Source organism: Saimiri boliviensis, chromosome 14 (assembly GCF_048565385.1).
Source record: "Saimiri boliviensis isolate mSaiBol1 chromosome 14, mSaiBol1.pri, whole genome shotgun sequence".
NCBI classification, from domain to species: Eukaryota; Metazoa; Chordata; class Mammalia; order Primates; family Cebidae; genus Saimiri; species Saimiri boliviensis.
The window spans coordinates 3467084-3473795 of record NC_133462.1 but is presented as its reverse complement, the minus strand read 5'-3'; positions in this window follow the sequence as shown (position 1 = coordinate 3473795).

Here is a 6712-nt window from a genome sequence, read left to right as displayed (position 1 = left end):
TGTATTTTTAGTAGAGATGGGGTTTTGCCATGTTGCCCAGGTTGGTCTGCAACTCCTGAGCTCAGGTCGTCCGCCTGTCTTGGCTTCCCAAAGGGCTGGGATTACAGGTGCGAGCCACCACACCTGCCAGAAAAGCCTTTCTCAAAGGGGCAGGCGGAGACAGGAAGAAGGGAAAGAGAGGGAGACTGGGCACCTCGAGAAAGAGTTGCTGAGACACTCCATACAGGCGAGACCTCGATTCGAGACTCCCGGTCTGTGCCTCAGTTTCCTCATCTGCGAAGGGGGGGACAATGAGCACCGCCATTCCCCTAAAGCCCATGATGAGGATAAAGTGAGCTCATTCACGCTAAGCACGAAGTCAGCACTCCGTCCGTGCTAACCATCATTATTCTCCTGGTTCATTTTTATGAGCACATCGGGGACACAGAGAAAAAGATGTGGCCTTTGAGAGAACCGGGGTGATGAGGGAGAGGCAGGACCAAGATGGGGTGAAGCGGGATGGCAGGAACACTGAGACCACGAACCAGAGCCCTGGGCGCCGATGCACAGAGGTGGAGGCGGGAGAGGTGTGCACGGGGAGGGGACCCACAGGCCGGGGCGGAGGCAGCCATGCCCACCGGGGCACACAGCAGGCCAGCGCCAGGCATGGAGCAGAGGAGAGCTGGGATTCGCAACAGAGCAAGTGAGGGGCAGAGATGCCAAACCATGTCCTCAAGAGCGCCCAGACCTATAAGGCAGGGAAGGATGGATCAGACTGAGAGCTCAGAGGTGGTGGGGGCCTCTGAGGCTCTGTGCAGACCCCCTTATGCCAGCCTCCGAGACGATGCCCAGCTGTTTGGAGGGCTCCCCCTCCCAATCCAGCACCACTGGAGGGGCAACTGCTCAGGTCCCCAAGGAGGTGAGGTCACAGCCCCCCCACAGTGGGAATGACCTCATCGCTCAGGTAAGAGCTCTTACTCCCCCTCTCTGGCCTGTCACAGCCACCCCTTTCAGGGCCCCCCAGGGCCCTCCCTGGCACTGGTTCCCGCTGGGACCCAGGCCTCTGACCACTGGGTCTCCGCCCCTCAGGGGGCCTGCTTCCGGCTGAGTCAGTGTGGGGGGCCCAAGGCTGCGTCAGTGAGGGGAGAGCTGACGTAGCCCCCCCAGACCGGCGGGGCCAGCCAAGGTGACTCAGGCCACCAGCTTGGGGGATGGACTAGCCCGAGGGGATAGGGGACTGGCCGGGGGCCAGCTGGGGAGTAAGAGCAGGGTTCCCGTAATGCCAGCCCCGTCCCCACAGGGACCAGAGTCCAGACCCCAGCCCCTCCTCCCTCAGACCCTGGACTCCAGACCCCCAGCCCCTCCTCCCTCAGACCCTGGACTCCAGACCCCCAGCCCCTCCTCCCTCAGTCCCAGGAGTCCAGGCCTTAATTCTAGTTGAAGAAAGGCAGCAGAGAATCTTGTGGCCCTCTACACTTTGGGGAGCATGTGTGGGGAAGGTCATGGGTCTGGGACAAGTCTGGGGTCCCGGCTGCTGCCAGTTTCCTGACTCGCCTTGGTCTGCAGCCCGGGGTTGTGGGCTCAGACTTCATCCCCGAAGTGTGGCAGCGGAGGTAGATGGGGCCGGTGCAGAGCAGCGGGGCCAGGAGTTATTGGCAATCCCTGGGTCTGCCCAGGCTAGGGCTGGACACGTTGGGTTACTCTGTGAAAACCAGAGAAGGAGAGAGAGAAAGAGACAGAGCGAGAGATGAAGATCAGCAGGGACCCAGAGGCAGGACTGGGGAATCCCAAAAGAAAATGACAGATGACAGAGACAAACAGCAGGAGAGACAGGGAGAACAAAGGCCCCGGGAGGCAGCCGGGCCAGCGGAACCCCGAGCAGGCTACAGACCAGCCTAGAAGCGCGGAAACAGACTGGGCAGCCAGGACCCAGACCCGGGGTGACCACAGACACTGGGGAGAAGCTGAGGGGACGCGGGGGATGGCCAGTGATTCCTGGCTCCTGCCAGAGCTCCGGAGGGAAGCGGAGCCGGCTGGGTGTGAGGTCAGCAGGTCCCAGGCTGTGTGTGTGTCCGTCTGTCAGTCCCTGGGGGGTCCTGTCTGGCCTCTGGGGGGTGACGGGGCAGGCTGGCCACAGAGGCAGCCCAAACCTGTCATTAGCGGTGAGGGCCGTGACGGCGTGGGCCCCCCCAGTCCCAAGCCGCGGTCCGGGGCCAGGCAGCCCCACCCCCCACCCCCTCTTTGATCCCTGAGGAATCCCGGGAATTGGGAAGTGGGTCCAGATGATGTTGACACAGGAAACGGTCAGCAGCTGCCCAACCTCAGCTCCACAACCCCTCTGACCCCCACCCCCGGCCCCCTGCAGGGCCCCCTCTAACCTGTGTCATCTCTGACGGAGGCAGCCCGGGCCCACTCAGCACCCACCAGGATGTTTACAGTAGAGATGGGTAGGACAGGGAGTCACCCCACGAGGCTTCCTGAGAAATGGGGTCTGGCTCCTGAACCATCACATTCAGGCCCCCAGCCCCTCCCCCCTCAGACCCAGGAGTCCAGACCCCCAGCCTCTCCTCCCTCAGACCCAGGAGTCTAGACCCTCAGACCCTCCTCCCTCAGACCCAGATCCAGCCCCAGCCCTTCATCCTTCAGACCCAGAAGTCTGGGATCCCCCATAGCACTCCTCCCTCAGACCAAGGAGTCTAGACCTGTCGTGGACCGTCCGGGACGGGTAGGCACGTCTGCCCGGGGGTCTCTCGACCTGCAAGAGGGTCCCAATACCTGGAAGAGGGAGTGCACCTGGAAAATTAATAAAGACAGAGAGAAAAAGCGAGGTGTCTGGAGGGCTGATAGGCTGTGCCTAAACAGCAAATTTTATTTTTCAAAGGCCGGGAATAAATACATTTTCTTGGCTTTGGTTTACGTCATAGTAAGAGGAATGTAAATGTATGCCTCACGTGGCCTATACAATAGAGAAGTCAGATATGCGATCAATGGTTGTAAAAAGTAACAAAATTTTCTACAATCACAAAGTTTGTTTGCATCCAAACATTATTCACAAAGCTTGTTTATATCCAAACATTGTTCACGAAGACTTGTTTATATCCAAACATTGTTCACAAGGCTTGTTTATATCCAAACATCATTCCTCCTGGCTGCAGGTATCTCTGGTTTGACCTTGTTTTAGAACTGAGATGTGAAAAGGTTTTTTGGTTTTGCTCATCAGAATATCTTTTTTTTTTTTTTTTTTTTGAGACGGAGTTTCGCTCTTGTTACCCAGGCTGGAGTGCAATGGCGCGATCTCGGCTCATCGCAACCTCCGCCTCCTGGGTTCAAGCAATTCTCCTGCCTCAGCCTCCCGAGTAGCTGGGATTACAGGCACGCGCCACCATGCCCAGCTACTTTTTTGTGTTTTTAGTAGAGACGGGGTTTCACCATGTTGACCAGGATGGTCTCGATCTCTCGACCTCGTGATCCACCCGCCTCGGCCTCCCAAAGTGCTGGGATTACAGGCTTGAGCCACCGCGCCCGGCCCAGAATATTTTTTAATCAGATTCTCCTTTGTCTACTCCTGACTCAACTTAACTCAACTTCCCCATTCAGGAATCTCTGAGTCAGGAATCAAAGCCATCCTTTATGGTGGCATTTTGCTTTGCAAATATGGACAGTTAAACCATTATCTAGGGTACAAGGCAGTTAGGTAAGTAAAGGTTAAAACTTATTCTTTTTTATTTTATTTTATTTTATTTTTTTATTGCATTTTAGGTTTTGGGGTACATGTGATGAACATGCAAGATTGTTGCATAGGTACACACATGGCCGTGTGGTTTGCTGCCTTCCGTTCCCTCACCTGTATCTGTCATTTCTCCCCATGCTATCTCTTCCCACCTCGCCACCCCCCGCCCCTCCCCCATTTCCCCCCAACGGACCCCAGTGTGTGATGCTCCCCTCCCTGTGTCCATGTGTTCTCATTGTTCAACACCCACCTATGAGTGAGAATATACGGTGTTTGATTTTCTGCTCTTGTGTCAGTTTGCTGAGAATGATGGTTTCCAGGTTCATCCATGTCCCTACAAAGGACGTGAACTCATCGTTTTTGGTGGCTTCGTAATATTCCATGGTGTATATGTACCACATTTTCCCTATCCAGTCTATCATCGTTGGGCATTTGGGTTGGTTCCAGGTCTTTGCTATTGTGAACAGTGCTGCAATGAACATTCGTGTGCACGTGTCCTTGTAGTAGAATGATTTATAATCCTTTGGATATATACCCAGTAATGGGATTGCTGGGTCAAAAACTTATTCTTAAAGTCATAAAAAGGTTAAAAGCAGGAACTGGTTGCTGGTAGGGGGTTACTCGGTTTAGCAGCAACGCATAGTTTTAGGCCCAAACGATATTGTGGTTGATATTAGAAACTGATCACTCATCTTTCAGTTCCTATATTTCCGGATAGCTCGACTGCCTCCAGTAGGAAACTGTGTTTGGGATCAAACTCACCGTATAGTGAGACTCACGCCTTTTAGGGGTCTCACACGGGAGTGTTCCCCACAATTCCCTCTTTTTTTGTTTTTAAATGCAGCTCAAAAAGTTTGAGCTGAAGGCGCTGGAGGGAGGAGAACACAAGGCGGAAGAGGAATGGCAAGAGAATGAGGAGTACAAGGAGAAAACCTCCCATGCCAATTAAGGTGGAAAGGGAAGGTAAATGAAAACCACGAGTCCAAGAGGACAACCTGTCCACAATGTCGCGGACAATAGTGGCATCCTGCGGCAGCTGTCTGCGAGAAAAGTCAATAGCATGAATTTGATGCTGTAAGTGAAAAATGTCTAAAGACAGATTGTTGTGACTCCAAATGCCTTGTAGATGGGCACGGACCAGAGGCCAGTCCCATTCTGAGTCATTATAAGGAGCACTAGTAACACAAATGGAATTATAATCAGCATGACAACGGAAACGAAGACGAGACTGAAGATTATGAACCTTGTCACCCAAAACAGTAACAGTTTGTTCTAAAGCATTAAGCTTGGCCTCCAATTTAGAATCAATATCAATTTGAGTACCCAAAGAAACAGAAACATTGTGGGCTAGATGGTTAACAAATGTGGCAGCTTGAATACTGTGAGCTAAACTTACAGCTGCTGTGGCAGCCGTGGCCACAACACTAACAATAGTCAAAATACTAGCAATAAGAATACCCAGAAAACGCCGGGCGCGGTGGCTCAAGCCTGTAATCCCAGCACTTTGGGAGGCCGAGGCGGGTGGATCACGAGGTCGAGAGATCGAGACCATCCTGATCAACATGGTGAAACCCCGTCTCTACTAAAAAGTGCAAAAAAATTAGCTGGGCATGGTGGCACGTGTCTGTAATCCCAGCTACTCAGGAGGCTGAGGCAGGAGAATTGCCTGAGCCCAGGAGGCGGAGGTTGCGGTGAGCCGAGATCGCGCCATTGCACTCCAGCCTGGGTAACAAGGGCGAAACTCCATCTCAAAAAAAAAAAAAAAAAAAAAAAGAATACCCAGAAAACGTTTGGGGCAGACAATTAAATCGCGGATGTCATGTAAAATTTGCAGGCTATATTCATCATACCAGGGGCCAGAAACATTAACAGGAAGCATAACATAAGGGGGTTGATGAACGACGAGAATAGTATGGGCAGGAAAAATAGATCAATGCAGTTGGTAAGAGTGCAAGAAGGACAAGAAATATGGTAGTGACCAGAAGAGACGGAAATGTTAACATGACCATAGAGTAAGGCGTAAGGAGAAGCAACACAGGCTTGGACATAATGTTGGGAGCGAGAGGGCTAAGAAACACTGCGGGTACCGGCCTTCCAATAACTAGGGGTAAGAGCAGTAAAAAGACGCCAGAGAGACGTGTAGGTGCGGCCAGAAGAGGTAGAAAAAATAGGAGTGGCCCAGCCGCCAGGGGACTGGTACCGATCAAAGGAGGTAGAGAGCGGCGCAGGGAGAGACCAATCATAAAGAGTGAAACCAGTAGAAAGGGTATAGGTAAGGGCAGTGCGGTGTTTAGGGTAGCAGAGTTTCCAGGGGGAGAGGGGTCAAAAGAGGAGTTAACAACATGGCAGCGAGAGCGGGGAACAGATGGGAAATCAGGAGAGGAAGAATTCCATGACTCTTTGATACCAAGATAGGTGAGAAGCCAGTCCCTAGCATAGAAAGAGGTTTCGCCCTTAAGGAGGGCAGAAGGGCCTTCGAATGTGGTGAGATGCTTCATTCCTAATTCAAAGCAAAAGGGACCATTGGTAGAGGGGAGAATAGGTAAGAGGGGAATGAGAATACCGAGAGCAAGTTGGTCCCATATTTTCGACGCATAAAAACACATGGGGGAGAAGCAGCTTGGGCAAAACAGGAGTAATCGGCAGTTTGAGGGGTAATATGAGTGGAGGAAGGGAAGCCAAAAAGAGAAGTATCATTCAAATAAACAGGAAAAGCAGGGTCAGTCCAGGTAACAGGACAGAGGATAGGAGGGTCTGGGACATAAGCCCAAAGGATTTGAGAAGAATCAGCAGAGTGAGCTTGGGAGGGGGAAACCTGGCAGGACAATATGGCCATCATGGCAATAAACATGACTGCAGGGGAACGGGAGTGTCCTTGTTCAAGAACGAGCTGGGTCGCTTCGGCAGTCAGACGGCGACGTTGAGACCAGGTCGGCAGGGCATTGCCGTGGAGCGGTGTGCAGATTCGTTGTGTCCGTCACAGGCGGCGGCGTCTCCGGTGGG